Genomic DNA, 17,636 nt, shown 5'->3' with positions numbered 1-17,636 from the left:
GTGGCTGGTAAGGGTTCGTTTGCAGGGACCCTCCCCCTCTTAGCTGAGGTGGTCAGGAAGGTCCTGACCCAAGAGCTGGGGCAAGTGATTGTCCGCACTGCCTGGGGCTGTTGGGGGCACTAAATGTGAGGCACTGCCTACCTGGCGAGGACGCTGTTAGTCGGGGCCCCATCAGGAGCTGGGTCTGGTTTGGAGGCCTGAGGGGGAAGAAGGGAGAGTGGGGGAGGGGCAGCTCCCAGGAGCAGGTGGGACCCAGGCCTCCCCACCCCCACGCACGAGCGCCTTGCTTCCAGCACGCTGCTTTCAAAGCCTCGGCAATTATCCCATCTATAAATACAGCCTGCGAGCCGAGAGGGGCAGAGACACAGGCAGGAGGAATTAACCCTTGAGTGGGCCTCCCCCAACTCTGCTCCCACGACAGTTTTCCCTTCCTCCTTCCTGCCGCCGGCCCCGCCTCCTCCGCCGCCCTGAACCCCTTCCCACCGGCAGCTGAATCAATGTTTGACTTGTACAACAGCCGCCCCACTGCAAGCGGGAAGGGATTCAGGGAGGCAGTCTATTCCTCGGTGGTATTTATTCTAGAAGCGGGTAGCGGCTCCCTGTCGGCTCTGCACCGCCCCGCAGCTTCTGGCCCACACCCAGAGGGGCCATGCTGCAGGTCCCCTTCAAAGGGCAGTTCTGTCTCCAGTCTCACTCGCTCTGGGATGAGGAACCATGTGCTGCAAGCCTAGGACTGAGTTACATTGGAAAAAAAGTCTTTGTTCTATTTGTCTGGTGTTACACCAGCCCCTACTAATGTCCCTTTTTCCCATCTCCCGGCTCACTAGCCTTCCCTGGGGTCTCAGAGCAATGGCTTCCTCCCACCTTGGGCCACTTCTGTTCTCACTGTTGAGAAAAGCGGTCCCCGGTGTTCACTGAACACCTCGTCTTTCCATGAGGTACCCCAGACTCTAACCTCTTCATACGACTTGATAGGACTTATGATATTTGATCATCTGTCCCCTCCTCCCATACACTGACCTGTGAGGTATGTGCCTATCGATACTCGCTGTTGTACCCACACACCAAGCCTAGCGCCCTAAACCCAGCTGGTACTCAAACACTGGTCAGTGAGTGAACAGGTGAATGAGTGAATGTCCAGTCACATGTTAACACCATAAGACGTTCAGAGAACCGCAAAACTCCTCTAGAACAGAAGCACAGGGCCTCCAGAGTGGTGCCTCCCAGTTCAGCACCGTCCCCAGCGCTTTGACCAGCGCCTGCCCCTGCTTCGTACCCAGTGAATGTCTGCTGATTGTGTTGAGTGAAAGTTCCTGCCACCGAAAAGCTCATATTTAGGTATTAGCAGCCCAGTGAGAGGCTTTCCAGCAACACCGCGGCACAGTTCAGAAAGGTTTTTTTCCCCAGCAAAGCTAGCACAATAAACATTACAAAGCAAGCTGTAAAGCTGGTATTAAAACAAAAATTAACCATTAGTAAGAAGGCAATGAGTTATGATCCGTACGTGCATCGTGGGTCCTAAGCAGTAAGTGGTGTGATAGGCAGACAGAGGGCTAGTGCTGGCCAGAAGACTTTCCCAGTCAAGGTAGAACGAGACATAGGCTAGATTCGTAAGAGCAGGGGCGGGAGGCTCCCCTCATTCATTTACTGCACAAATCTTGGAAACGAGGTGACAGCGGAAAAGCTCCAGGAGCGGCACCTGTCGCCCAGGAGCACGCAATCAGGCTTGACGGCTATTAACTATTACTATGTATGAAACACCTGATGCAGGGCTAGACTGCGGGCATGCCACGGTGGAGAAGAGCAGATCCCAGCTCTGCTGGAAAGTTCTTTCTCACAGAAGGACAAGTAAATAAACTGAGATAATTTCAGGAGAGGAGAAGCGCTATGAAGGAAATAAAACCACTGGCAGAGGCCGACTTTAGCCAGGGTGGTCAGGAGAGCTCTGGGAGCAGGCGAGGTAACAGCAGAGTCAAGAACGAGCCAGGCACTGAAGGGCGTGGGGGAGACATCGGACAGGGTGTTCTAGCACAAAGGACAAGCTAAGCTGCTCGGGCAAAGGCACCAGCTAGCTAGAACAGCTGGACGGAGTCCAGAAACACTAGAACCAGCATCGCTGGATTGGCAGTGAGCAGGACAGAAAGACTGATCCACGATCTCCTGCAATTCCTGTTACAGACTCTGTGTACCCCCCACCCCCAGCCGGTTACCAAAGAGGGGCCTTCCGGTTTCCTGTGGCAGGGCAAAGGCAGGAACAGCTAGGTGAAATTAAATAGCTTTCTTCATGGCAGGGTTTCTAAGAACATTGAACTTGCTAGTGACTCTTCAAGATGAGAAGGCAGAACGCATTGTTTGCCAAGCTTAAGTGACAAGGGAGGAAAAGTGCCTCACGGGACTGTGCTCCAAGGAAGTCACTTCCGGAAGAATGGCACCAGACACGAAAATTACACCTGTCCCAGCCCTCCTGGGAAGGGCTAGCCTGCTTCATAGGTTTCTGAACCAAAATCTGATGCTCTCTGGGAGAGGTCAGACTTGGAACGCAATAAACAATGTCCTCACGGTAGAAGCGTCAGACCCAGCTCCTTGGGTCTTTCAGGCAGTCCCCTGACTCTGCATCTTTCACCCGAACCACTCACTCTCCCCTAAAGAAAATGCCTCTGGTGCTCCAGGCCTAGGCAAAGCAACAGTCACAGGGGCCTGGGTTCCTGCTTCCTTCCTGTGTTTACCTGGCTCCCGGATGGCCACTGAATTTTGTGTTCTTTTATCCACCCGGCACTCACCTCTGTGGCTTTTCCAGTCTTACACACTCTTGCTCCTGCTGAACATCCTTGGAGGTCACCCCCAGACCAAATAGCCCTGATCCTTGAGGCAAAACTCTGAAGTCAGCCCATACAGCTGCCCCCTGTTAGAGGCCCATGGGGGGTATTCAAACCTACCAATGAGACACCCACATCAATTACAGAGACGCCAACCAGTCTCCAGCGAGGTTCATTATGGAAAGAGACGTACTTCCGCAGGGCAGAAAAATCATCAATTTTGGCTGAAAAATCCTAGCGAGCCTCGGTCAAGTTAACGGCTAAGCTGTAGAACCCTGACTGCGTTAGTGTCACTCACACAGCCACCAAGCATGTTGCTTTTCCCTTTACAATCCCTTGTGTTGTTCAAGTGGTAAGTTAAAAAAAATAAAGGACTTGCACCCTTGCACAAGGTGGAATAACAGGGCCTAAGTTTACCCTCCTACCTTAAACTTGGAAACCCAGAAAATCCACAGGAACATCAGTTTTCAGAGATTACTAACAGCCAACACAGCACTGTGGTGACCGAGAAAAGGGAAACACACCGGACAAGCCCTCCTATTGCACCAGCTCACTACATAGAGGCAACTTCCGACCCCCTCAAAAGGAGACAGTGCACAAACAGAGCCTGGCAGGCTCTCGGGGTGGAAGGGCCACAAATCAACACTTAGCAACAGCCAGCCAATGCCATGTGGGCGTTCGTCCTTCATGGCTACTATCTACCCCTTATTTCTCGACTGCTCAAACATCCTTGTCCACTGGTGTACATCCCAAGTCCCCACAGATTAAAGCTTGCATCCCTCCACCTACCTTCATTAACACGTCCTCACTGCCCTCCAAGCAATAGTGATCCAGCTCCCACATGCTATCATATCAACTGCTCGGCCAGACCCCGTGTGGCTCCTGCACTCCAAGGCTGGATTTGCTAGTGGGCTCTGGGAATCAACCACACCTGTGGAGAGGGAGGATGGAAGCAGCAGGTGCGCTTCCGCGGACCCTTGGAGGAATATTGAAGCTGCGATGACACTTCTGGGTGATCCTGTGTTGGGGTGAAGGGGCTAGAGCTTTGTGTCCTGGCTTCCATCAGTCATGGGGTGTAACCCACTCCAGAAGTGGCTGTGGCCTGGAACTGGTGGCTCTTTGCAACCGAGGTAGTCCCAAAAGGGCTGACAGTTGAGGGCTGCCAGCCACGGCACTCCCAGCAGATGGGAATCATCAATCCTGCATTTCTGATGGAAGTTCTGAGTGGCACATGCAGTGTCCACTATTCCCTCCCAAAGAAGCTACCAGTACGTAAGTCCTTGCTTCAAGCTTTACTCTCAGGGAAGCAAAACTAAAAACAAGTAGGACCAATGGGGATGCTTAGTTCACTCAAAAGGAGGAGAGATCCGCATAGTCTACTGAAATGTTATTTAGGAAAAGAAGAAAAGGAGAGCTTCTCCAGGAGAAAAGGGAGTCTTTGTAGTCTCTGGAAATATCTGAATGAAGCCTTAGGAATTTTCTTCCCTCTCTCTTTTCCAAAAGTCCTTTATTTCACCCAGCTTGACCCTATTGTTGAAGGAGAACTTTCTGGACCTCCAAACACTGAACATCATTAGTGTCTGTGAACGAAGCTCTGGGCATTCAGCAGCTGAACTGCAAAGTTCGTGTGGTATGAGAACAGAGCAAGGCTGGGCCAGGTGCTCAGGCCCTAATCCAGGTCTAGCTTTGGAGCAGAGCCACATCCCAGAGAGCAAGTTCAACCCAATATTTGTCTCCTTCCTCTTCTTACCTAAATACATCTTTCCAGGGCACCCCCCATCTCAAGGCAGCTCGAGAGCATAGGGAGAAATCTCAGAGCTTTAAGCAGCATAGAAACCAGGAGGCTACCCCAAAAGCACAAGGTACACCTAGGCAGAAATCAGGCTGAAGTGCTGTGATAAATGACCCCAGGGGCAGGAGGAGGCACATTCCGTGGGCTGGCCTCGTGTATAGCATCGTTCCAGCCAGAGCCCTGTGCCATCGGGCTGACTGATGGCATCAGCCGCACACAGCAGCCTCAGCCAGAGCCCCCAGCAGCTACAGGTCAGCACCTAAACGCATCCAGCCTGTCTTTCTCCCTTGCATGGATTCAAATCTGCCCTTCTTCCTCACTGAAGATACCCTCTTTACTGAGGAACAGAAAGGTTGGGTACCATGAGGGAGGCATGGTATAAAAACCATTGCCATTGGCATCACACTAACCAAAGATCCAATCTCTGCTTTACCACTTACCACTCTTGGCCCTTGGGCAATTTCTTCTGCTACCTGACTTAGAGGATGGCTGTGAGGATTAAGTGAGAAAATATATTTGAATCTTGCCGAAAGTGCTTAATAACATCTATTTCCTCCCTCTCCCACCGTCAGATGATTTTGACTTCCCTGAACTGTGCAAAGAGCTACAGGGATACGACACATGACTTTTATCAAAGGACTTACCATTTACAAGCTCCGGAAAGACAGGGACCACGTCTCTTTTATCCACCACGTATACCCAGTGTCTAGCACGGTGCCTGGCACACATACGTACGCAGAAATATTTGTTGACTGAATGATGCACGAATCATGCAAATCCGAATCTTAAAATCTTCAGGCCCCAAAAGAGCATCTATTCCAAGGCTGGCAAATCGTTGACTCACTTGCCCACCCCAACTGATATATAGTTAATACGTAGAACGCTGTGTTGAGAGGGACTCTGAGGCCACATCTGTCCTCAGCAGGAGAGAGTGTTATGATCACTTAGCAATTTCGGCCCAAAGTATGAAAAGGAACAAAGCATCATGAGTGCCTATACTTACCCTTTTTGATTCAAACTAACACATCACTTTACCAGTGAGGAAGTGGGGGATCAAAGATCACACAGCCAGTTAATGGCAGTCCTAAGCACAAACTTCAACTCTGGTTATAAGCAGAAGAGAAAACAGGGCTGGCAAAACCCTGATCTGGGGGATAACGACAGTTAGTTGAGAACAGAGGCCAAGAGACTCCATCCAAGCAGACTTTCTGTCCAGCCACTGCCCCAAGATAAACATTTCTCCTCAACCCCCATTAGTAGAGGTACAAGCAGTAATCCAGAAGAAATGCTGATAGATCGCACAGACTGAGGAATTGCAATTAGGCCCAGAGACCAAACTCCCCATTAACTCCCTCTTCACCATTCCCTCAGGCCACTTCAGTTCTGCGTGCGCCCCACCCCCCTTCATTTTTGGTAAGTGGCTACCCTCCCTCTTCCTCAGCCTCCCAGATTCCTCAGTTGCAGGCCTCATTTAAGACAGATTTGTCTCATCCCTCAAGGTCACTGCTTGGGAGAAGCAGAGAGAAGAGTAATTAGCAAATTCAGCATTCTGGTAACCCTTCTACAGGGAAGGATGACCATTTGTTAGCTTAAGTAAATCCCCCACGCCTTGATTACCCGTCTCACTCTGACAAAGAAATGAGAACGGGCTCGCTCATTGTGCCTAGGGCTCTGCGAGAGACCTGGGAGGTGAGCAAAAGTCAAAATAATTTTTATTTTTTGATTGAAAACTGAGGACTCTCCCCAAGGAGGGGGAGCATAACTTCCTACTCCATCAGCGTGGGCTGTACCGAACGACTTTCCTCCAAAGAGTACACTATCAAAAGGACCAGAAATAATAACTTTACTTCAGAGAAACCTGACGAACACTATTTCAGCCAGGTGGTCAAGGTCTGCATCGTTAATGACAAGTCATGTTGATAAGATGAGATGAGGAGGAGGGCACGTCACCTCCGTGGTCTTCCTCCCAAAACCCACAACCCCAGTCTAATCTGGAGAAGCCCCAGCAGGGGGACAGTCCACAAAATGCCTGACCAGTACTCCTCAAAACAGTCAAGGTCATCAAAACCAAGGACAGTCTGACAAACTCTCATAGCCAAGAGGAACATAAATGTAATGGGATATTCTAGATGGGATCCTGGAACAGAAAAAGGAAACCAGGTAAAAACTAAGGAAATCTGAGTAAAATGTGGACTCCAGTTAATAATAGTGGATCCTTGTCAGTTCATCAATGATAGTAAACGGACCACACTAATGTAAAATGTTATTCTTAGGGGAAACTGGGTATACGGTATATGGGAATTCTCTGTATTAACTTCACAAATTTTCTGTAAATCTAGAACTATTCTAAAATAAAATGTTTATTGAAAACAAGTGAAGGCAAGGGTCTTAAAGTCATCTCTAGAACAGCTGAAGCAGGTGGCTCTAGAGGCACTTTTGGTGACAAGACTTGTCCACCTTCTCCCTCCCTCTGAAATGACTTTCTCCTATTGAGCAGCAAATTGGCCTCTTCTCTTCCCACCTAGAGGACTTCAGACTCTGGTCTCGGTTCTGCCCTCTGAAACCCACGGAAAAAATATGGAGCCTAGCCTTTCTTCTCCAACACACCCTCAAATGTTTTAGAGTTACGCTTTATCAAATCCAAAGAGACATGCAAACATCTTCCAGACCCAAACCTTCATTTTAGAGACAAGAAAACTCAGACCCAGGGGGCAGGAAACTCACCCGCGATCACACAGACACGGAAATCCAGGTTGGGTCACACCAGTCCAAAGTATTTTTCATTTTGACACATGCTGTGCTTCAGAAGAAGGTTCAAATGTGTCCCTGTATACAACACCATTTCCTTCACCTTTATCATAATTTGGGACCTCCGGATACTCCAGTACCCTTCCAGGAGGACCCTCATCAGCTGTGAATGTCTTTTTTTACCTACCCTCCTCCAGAGTCCTTTCAAGAAGCAGTCAGGATGAGGGGTGTTAAAGAAATGAATATCCCCTCCTTCCTAACAGCTGATGTCCGCAATTGAATAGAATGCTCCAGATAAGACTTAACCAATGTTACTCTGTGGTACGAAGTTACAAATAAATAAGCAGCCCTCGCTTAAGCAAGCCTCAGATGCACATTGGCTAACTGTCACATGCATGAAGCATGGATCCTCATGCAGTCTTTTTAGTAAATCAAAATGTCAAGGTCAAAGTCACCATCACTTCACAGCTCCATTCCACCTCCTTCCTGCCTCTTTTAAGAAGTTGTTCTCCACTGAGAAAGAATAAAGGAAGGAGCTAGGCAAGCGCTAACATTCATTGAGACTGTGCAAGGTGCCTTACATACATTACCCATTGATTCGCTCAATTAGCATTTATTGAGCACCGTGATGTGCCAGAAATTGGGGGAAGAACTGAGAATACAAACATCATGAGACACCATCCAGGCCTTCACTGATTTTAGTCCAGTAGGAAAGACATTCATATCAACAACAAACCGCAGAATCGTGCAACAGATAACGGAAGCATGAGGTTGGGAGGTAACACTCAATACTTTGTGACACCCAATAGGGTGTTTTCCAGATGAGTTAGCTGAGGCTTCAGACAGTTAAGTGCCTTACCCGAAGAAATGAGTTACTCAGTGATTGAGGCAGACATTTGAATTCAGAAGACGTACCTCTGAAGTCCACGCTTTTCCACTATAATGCTGCTTCCCAAACTAAGTTGTCAATTTGTGCTATACGAAAGTGTCCCATGGTCGGTAAGTTTGAGAACATAGAATACTCTGTCTTCCTCTTGTAAATTCAAAATGTTCATATGCATAATAAAGACTCAAAGAAGTCTTACAATAAAAGATCTGTTTAACCCAGTAGTGTCCTAGACATTAAGTGGCCACTGAAATACTTCTTTCTGAACTTTTAAATTTAATTTATATATAACTGACAAATAACATATTAGTTTCAGGTGTACAACATAATCATTTGATATTCGTATATATTGTGAAATGATCACCACAATAAGTCTAGTTACCATCCATCACCATCTGTAATTACAATTGTTTTTCCTGCGATGAAAACTTTTAAGATCTATTCTTGTGGCAACTTTCAAATATACAATACAGTATTGTTAACTATAGACCCCATGCTATATGTTACATCCCCTTGACATTTATTTTAGAGCTGGGAAATTATATTTTTTAACTCCCTTCACCCATTTTACCCACCGTGATCCCCTCCCTACCCCACCTCTGGCAACCAGGAATCTTTCTCTGTCTCCATGTGCTTGATTTCTGCTTGTTAGGTTGGTTTTGGTTTTTTGTTTGTTTTTCGATTTCACTGTGAACTCTTTTTCTCAAAGAGTACTTACTAACATATAGAGAATTAATGCTAGGGATGTGTACTTCTCTATACCCTGCTGTCACCAAGGTAAACAAATGTCACCATGGCACCCCGGGAGGGGGAAAAAAAAAAAAGCCTAACTTGGACTCAGCAGATTAGAAATGTGAGAAAGGCAAAATGTCCTCTGCATAAATATATAACCATGAGGCTTAACAGAAGGACTTCTAGCCTAGATGACATGAAGGTAAAGAGGTATCTTGGGCCAAGAGCACTTGGATTCAGCTCCAAATTCTATTCTTGCACAAACAACCTTCCAGGGTTTCCTGGGTAGCTCTGGGGTCTTGACTTGCAGGAGGCCAGCAGAAGTCCTGGAAGTATCAGGCCAAAGAGCGGGAGGGCACAATAAGAGAGAAGGACTTCTGGCAACACAAGTCAGGGAGAGAAGTGGGACAGGAAGTGGCCAGGAGAGGGAAGTTCCTTGGAGAGGAGAGAGGTGAGTATTACCCTGTCACAGCACTGCCCGTGCTGCCCGGACCCACTTGTGATCATAAATATCTAAGGACAGCACCGTATGCTTTTCCTGTTCCCTATCAATCACCCCACATCAGGGTTTCTAAACTATAGCACTGCTGACATTTTGGGCCAGCCAATTGTTTCATGGGACAAGTGGACTGTTCTATACATTGTAAGGTGTTGAACAACATCCCTAGCCTCTACTATATGCTAGAATTATGTGCCAGTAACACCAAAAATGTCTCCAAATATTGCCAAACGTCCCCTAGGGTGGAGGTTGGGGGATAGGGGGCATCATCTCCAGTTTTGAACTACCGCCCTAAATGGTTCTTTGGTGTCTCTCACCACCCCCTTGCTACCAAATAAACACTAAACAAGCAATTAGCCTGCAAAACAAAGATAGAACCTCCCCCGAATATTATCCCCTGGGCCTCAAGCTGCTTTCCCACTGTTTACTGCCAGGTCATGTGACTTCTGCTCATTCCTGAGGGCCCAGCTCAAATCTCACTACCTCCTTCCATGAAGTCTTCCTGTCGACTTGGTCAGCTGCGAACCCTTGCCTTCCTGTCCTACCCTACACTTCATGGTACAGCACCGTTAATAGTGGTACATGACTGACTACCATTGAACATCTATGTATATTTTATCTTGCACTGTCCTGTAATTCATTTTGAGTGAGCAAACATGGGTAGAGCATGTATGATGTGTCGGACAGCACATGGTGCAGAGGGACACAGAGACACAGGATATGATCTCTACCTTTAAGAAGTTCACAGTCTCATGGGGAAGATAGACCCAAAAGTTATAGTCCTACTGCTGCTTGCCTTGTCTCCTCTGTGGGATCCCTGAGGATAAAGGCAAAAGTCTAATCCTTCTTTTATGTCCACCACAGTGCTGAGCACATGGCAAGTGCCCAAAAGATTGCAGTGAACTGGAATCAATGAGGAAACAGAGCTTCTCTGAGACCGTATCTCGATAAAAGCAATTGGTATCTACTGCATTTCCACTGGGCAACTTCTTCTATGAAGTGATGGCAAAGTAAACAGTGGTGTGTCTTTATTTGGAATAATAAGATAGCAACCCTATGTAAGTTACCCAGTCTTTCTTTCTTTCTTTCTTTCTTTCTTTCTTTCTTTCTTTCTTTCTTTCTTTCTTTCTTTCTTTCTTTTTTTTTAACTTCCTACTCCATGAAATCCAAAAATCTAGGACCCACTGCTTAAATAGAGAAAGTACAGAAAGGGAAGGGGGGGAGGGCAAGAAACACATTTAAACAATTTGAAAGTAATGAAGACTTTGCAAAAATAACTGTCGACAACAAATAGGCTAGGGAATACTTGGAAAATGTGAACATGTGCAAAATCAGCAAATTGAAAGAGTCTGCATTACCAAGTCTTTGGGGGAATAAACTAACACTAACATTTCAGAAAAATGGTGGAGAACAGAAGCACAAAAAGAAGGTGGGAAGACAGATGGAGGTATTCACCTTCTAAAGCCAGAAATAGTAGGAGCCCTAAATGGCCATGGTTTAGAAAGGTTAGCTCTAGCATTTCCAAGAAACAATGGAATAGAGTTTAAAATGCTTGAACAACAAAGATAAATAATGGACACAAGCTATAGAGCAGAGATACAACTTCCAGGCAGAGTCAGGAGGCAGAATCCATAGGTATCAAAGCTCAGAGACCCTCCATAAATAGTAGCAGGAATTATTAGTATTATCATTGACATATTAAGTTCCCCTGGCCCTATAACTTTTTTCTTTCCTCTCCTTGGACTTGAACTAGTATCACATGAGGGATTTATACACAAGCCTTGAAAAGAACCAAGCTGTTGGCTACGAAAGTTTCCCAAGGATTCAGTCCTTACCATTCTCTTGACAAAACTGAGAGTGACCCCAGAAAAGGGAAGCACAATCCGGAGTAGCAACGGGAGCTCAGGCCAGTCTGTTTCCAAGAGCACCTCTGTCTAGAGTCTCTATAGTTCAAAACCCACTTCAGAACATTCTACCTACCCTCCTCCAACCACACGACAGCTCAGCCCACTCCATCACAGTTCTCCAGCAGCAAAACACATTTTCCTGCTCACCCCTTGCAGCTACCAAAACTCACAAATATGGGCTAAATAAATGCCAGCGAAAGGCTTCCCCAGTGTAGAACTGGGGCCCAAGAGCCCATAGCCCAGGTAAGGAGGAGGAGTGCTGGTGAATTACATCTGATGGGCCCAGGGGCAGGGGAAGACCAAGACCCTCCCCACAGCAGGCGCAGGTCAACCTTAGGTGGAAGGGTTCAAACCAAGACCAAGAGAACTTAAAGGAAAGACAGCATTTCCTTAGCCAAGTCCAAACTTTGCCCAAATGGCACGAGGCCTTTGACACAGTTCCGTTTAGGCCGCAGTTCCAGCCCGTCCAGCCCTGAGAAAGTTGTAGCCTCGCGGAAGAGTTGTACCCACTGGCAATGGAAAGTAGCACAATTGTCAAGACCGGCCCCAGCCGAATGATGAGCGATGTATCCAATCACAGAACAGAAAAAAACTGTATTTGACCAGAATACAGCCACCCAAGAACTTGAAAATGAGAAAATGAGTCTGTCTTTTACATTCAGGGCAAAGATATGCAAAACCTGCCTAGCCTAACGTATCCATAGACGGAATGTGTCCATTAAAGAAGAAAGTCCCTTAAGGCAATTGTTTTATCAGATTGCCAGCTCTTTCTCCTTAGCAGGTGGTAAAACAGACCAGGGAGTTACCAGTAGTTTTTTAAGTTAAATAGAATAGAAAATATAAGAATGCATCACACATAATAATGATAAGTATTATTTCTATAAAGTGTATACACATGTACACTAGTTTCAATTTACAATGTGTACCTTTACTGTAGGTCACTGTCAAATATTTTTGGAAGTCACTGCTCTCAAGTAAACATCGGTAGAATCTAACCAAGTTCTAGTCCAATGAATCATTCATACATTTATCATTAATTCAAAGATATGCACTGAGCACCTACTATATGCCAGGGTTACACTGGGCACTGAGACTAAACAATTCCGCAGTTCTTGTTAAGTACTTAGCACACTTCTAAGTTCCTTACATACGCTAATGAATTTAGTCCTCACAAGGAGCCTCTGAGATAGGTTCCATTCTTATCAACATCTTATTCCAATGAGTAACTGGCCCAGGGTCGCATAGCTAGCAAGTGGCTGAGCTTGAATTTGAACCCGCTTTTATCCATGAAGGAAGAGTGCCCGAGGACGCACCCAACATCCTTGCTGCTGCAGTGTATTGTCTCTACCCGAGGCCACTACGGATCGGGCCCATGTTACTAACTCGCCTGGTCTGAGCTTGTGCTGGCTGGTCAAATGGAGGCTTACGCATTTTGGCTCCTTGAGGAATCTGCCATAAGAGAGCGAATGCACCGCACGGAGCATCGGTTCCACTTGGCGTTCGTCACCACACAAATCGAGGGCCTGGCCTTCTCTCGATGTAAGTGAGCTCATGGGCTCATAGATCAATATTTTGGGGGCTACAAGCCTGCGGATCAGTCCTGGACCACAGGGACATCAGCAAGGACATGGCCCTGAATAGCTATGTGCCCTTGGCTAAGTTAGCTTTCTGTGCCCAGTGCCCTCCCCTGTGAAACAGGGATGATAACAGCATCTACCTCGTAAGGTTGTTGCAAGGATTTAATGAAATATTAGATGTAAAGTGTTTAGCGAATGCCTAGCACATAGTAAATGCTAGCTAGTTATTATTTATTGAGCACTTAGTATGAAATTTATCATCCGGTGGAAGAGGTAACACTTGAAGAAGATCACTTCTATATAAGGCTGTGGGGGACTAGAGGAAGTCAGGGTAAATGTACTTAACTCAGCCAGAAAGCTTTGGGGAGAAGACAGTATCTGGAGAGGAGTCTGGAAGACTGAACCAATGGGTGAAGAATGGGGGAAGGACATTCCATCCAGGCAGAACAACTTGGCAAAGACCCAGAGGACCTTATGGATCTCCTTCTGTAGCACGCCCGGGGTAATATCACTCAAAAAATCTCCAGCAAAAATTCCAAAACACAAGTTTTTCCAAAACTGTTTCTGGTGTTGGAATATCCATGTAATGTACACAGCTATACATACTCACTTCTAGGCAGGTAAAAACTTCCGCCGTAAAAGAAACGTAAAAGAAAAAACATCAGTCCCCACCCAAATGCATTAGAAATGGAATCTGTCCCATAAGGATGGACATGCTTTGGAAATGTGTTTCTCAAAGTGTGCTTCCTAGACCTGGGGCCCTTTCGAAATGCATGCGCTCGGCCTCACCAGGACCTACCAAATCAGAAACTCCGGAGGTGCAGCCCAGCCACGCGTGTGTGAGAACCCTGTTCTGGAGACACCTGCCAAGGAGGAGACAAAACTAAAAGCAACAGCAGTCCAAGCAGCAGCTCACATGAAGAGCTGTGCTCACAATGCCCGCTGTGCTACCCCCTTTACCACAGCGGCTAAAGAGCTCAGACTCTATAAGCCTGTAGCCTGGGGCTTGAACCCCAGCTTTGGTACTTGATGGCTGCTCTTTCCTTCAACCCCCACATCCTCATCTGCAGGTTGATCTCAGGACTCAGTGACATGTTCCCTATAAAGCACTTAGCACAGAGCAGCCCACCGAGAGCCAATACCCTGGAAGAAACTATAGCAAATCTATCCCCCCCGAAAGTGTCAACATCTCTATGGTTCTAGCGCCTTTGGAACAGCGGTTTTCAAATTGGGGTACACATACTCTTGGGAGTACAAATGGACTTGGTTTGGGAGCATGGATAGATTTATGAGGCTCAATTTCCAAACCCTGTTTTTTAGCAGATTCTCCTAAAATTGATCTGCCTGCATTGGGGGTATCAAGAGAGTTCTCTTTCCCCACCTTCTCTTTCAGGGAGGCCTTCCTCCCACTTACCAAAGGAAAAGCACAGTTCTTACTCATCCCAAACCTTAATATGATGTGTCCTGGAGTATAAACTTCCAGGGCTCCAAACAGAGGGAGTAAATAGACACACTGAGCAGGTAACAAATCCATTTGCAAGCGAGCAACTCAAATGACTGGTTACATGTCCTTTCCTAAGTCCGGTGTTTTCCACATAATCCAAGGAGGACCTAATTGAGCTGTCAGCTGATAGATCATCAAAAATTCTTTTTGATGATAGATCACTCTGTGATTTTAATGAGTTGGAAGTACTCTAATAATTCAAATGCAACGATTTTCCTTATATTTCCATCTACTTATGTGAACAACATTTTCCATCTACTTATATGAATATTTTCAGCATTTATGTCTTAATAAACAAAAAATATTTATAATAGTCTCATTCTAGCAATAAGTAATATTCATCTACAGGTAGATGAAATAATTTGTAAAATCCCATCCATTTCATACAGATGCACTTCTAATGTCTTTCACTTTTTAAGTTTAATAATTATATATATAAATGTATATTTATGTTGTTTCTCGACTGTATGGTAATAATAATTATAACGATAATTCAATCCAGAAGAAATGTTTCAATACTTAAAGCCTTTTAGTCACATGAAATGTTTTAAAATGCTATTTCAATTCATATGTATGTTATTGTTGCAAAGAAGTATGATACTGAAATCAATAAAAAAACTTTCAAGCATAAAAATATATTACATTAGGATAAAATTCTGTGGGGGAAGTGGAATGAAAATATAAGTCAAGGAGAAAAGCAATGATGCAAAAAAGTCCGACTACTGAGGAAAAGCTTGTTTGGGTATTTGTAAACGGAATGGAATAGTATCAAATCCCTATGATATTTAGACTTCATTGGGAACTTGAAAAAGAGCAAATAAAGGTTTATTTTTAAATGTCAGTATTTACAATATGCCCCAAATCGCAATTTTTGCAACTATGTAAAGTTAAAATGGGAAACTGTAGATATCAAGTTAAAAACGTGCAAAGGGGTACATTGTCTCTCCAAATCCTTTCAAGGGGTGTGCAAGTGAAAAAAATCTGAAGACCTCTGCTCTGGAAAACCTCCTCCTTCTTCTCCTCTTTCTCCAATAAGTAAACATATTACACAGAAATGATGTTCTCAGTGCTGAATTGGACGCCGAGAAGCTTTCCAGAGAAGTAACCAGCATTGTCTCTGTTTTCAAAACTCACCATCTAGTGGAACCAATGTGGATATTCTAGTTACTCTTTCCATGTTACAAGCTACTCCAAAACTTGCTGACAGAAAAAGGTCAGTGGATTATGGTTTCCACATAATCCAAGGAAGACCTAACTGAGCTGTCAGCTGGTAGATTAAAAATAATTTTTAATGCTTAACTCTAGAGAACAGATAGTTACCAGAGGGAGGTGGGTGGGGGGGATGGGTGAAACAGGTGAAGGGGATTAAGAGTACACTCATCATGGTGCACACTGAGCAAATGTATAGAATTGTTGAATTACTATAATATACACCTTCAACTAATATATAACACTGTATGTTAACTACACCAGAATTAAAATTAAAATAAATGGATAAATAGAAAGTTTTAAAATAAAAATTGTGAATGATAGACCACTATATGGTTTTAATGTACAGATTTAAGAGTAGCTCAAATAATTAAAACGTTACAATATTCCTTACATGCCTCAGATTCCACGGGTCAGTGCTTCAGACGGGGTGCTTCCGGAATGGGATGCCTCCACTCCACGATGTCTGGGGCCTCTACTGAGGAAACAAATACCAGAATGACTGAAACAGCTAGGACCGGAAGAGCTTGACCTGGAGAATCCACTTCCAAGTGGCTTCTTCACTCACGCGTCTGGTATCTGGGCTGGGCTAGCCAAAGACTGGACTCAGACGGGACTAATGACCGGTGTGTCCACACATGTGGCTTCTCCATGTGGCTTTGGATTTTCACAGCATGGAGAGCAAGCATTTCGAGAGAACTGAGGGGAAGTTGCATGGCTCTTTATGACCTAGCCTGCTGCAGGGGTCATGCAGTGTCACTTCCGCAGTGCTCAGTTAGTCAAAACAGTCACCGGATTCAAGGAGAGGACACACAGTCCCCAACTCTCAATGGGAGGAGTATCAAAGAATTTGCAGCCATTTTTTTAAAACTATCGTGTTGCCTGAGGTGGGGTTTTTTTGCAACTTATATTCCTAACTGATACAATAGATGACATAAGATAACATAAAGTAGATGTGAAGTTGACTAGTACAAGTAGGCTATTGAACTCCAGGTAGGAAGAGATATAAGAGAGATGTAGCCGAGAAAGCCTTCATCATAAACAAGCACCAGCTGAGGGCCTACACGTGCTCAGCCCGGAATAAAGTGCCAAGAGGACTGCATAAGTAGTGCAAGACTCAGTATCTATCTCCGATGCTAGAAACGAGTTCAAATCTCAACCTTCTTTCCACAAATAACATGGCTTTGGAAAACCCTCACTAAGCCTCACTTTGCTTATCAGCAAAACGGAGAGCATATGCGAGGGTTGTCATGAGACCTAAACAAAATAGCACAAGAAGGGTGTAGCATGGCGCAGGGTACTCAGTAAGTGCTCAGCAAATGCTGTGCACTTGTTTATTCATTCAAAGAACCTACCCGTGGGAAAATTGAATGAGCATCAACCGTAAAATTGACAGAGAATTAGTATTCCCCAACCATAAGTCAGAGCTCCAAACCTTCCCTATGGGTTCACTAAGCTTGGCTGAAATTTATGTAGTGCAAAGCTTAGAGGGCTTAGACCAGTTTTCCTGGAGGAAAATTAGAACAGACTTTTAAAGATCTTCTGATGTCCAGGCTAACAGTCAAGTCTTTTGACTGCAAAGCTCATCCCCGCCATTGTTGCCAATTTGGAAAAATCTATATCATTTCTCACAAGAAGCCAACTATTCCCAATCGGGGCTCCTTTTCTGAACATTAGATCTGAATTGATTTATTTTATCCCTAAATGCATTGGGCCACAATCCTGAATGGATGGATGAAGTCAGACCTTCTATTTTTAGCAGCTGGCTCATTCAGTCCATTTCCCTACTATAAATACCTACCTGCACTTGTGTTAAAGTAGAACTCTTTGTCATCTGATTGTCCCAGTCTAGATTAGAGGAGGAAGGGTGAGGGAAAATGCAAAATGGGATAGAGGACAGAGAAAGAGGGACTGCATTGCTCTAGGCTGCTCACCAGCTATTTTCACAGACCCCCAAGGTCCATAG

This window comes from Ursus americanus, chromosome 26 (genome assembly GCF_024610735.1).
Source record: "Ursus americanus isolate L20-20 chromosome 26, mUrsAme1.1.p, whole genome shotgun sequence".
In the NCBI taxonomy this organism is placed as follows: domain Eukaryota; kingdom Metazoa; phylum Chordata; class Mammalia; order Carnivora; family Ursidae; genus Ursus; species Ursus americanus.
This window is presented reverse-complemented; position numbering follows the sequence as displayed.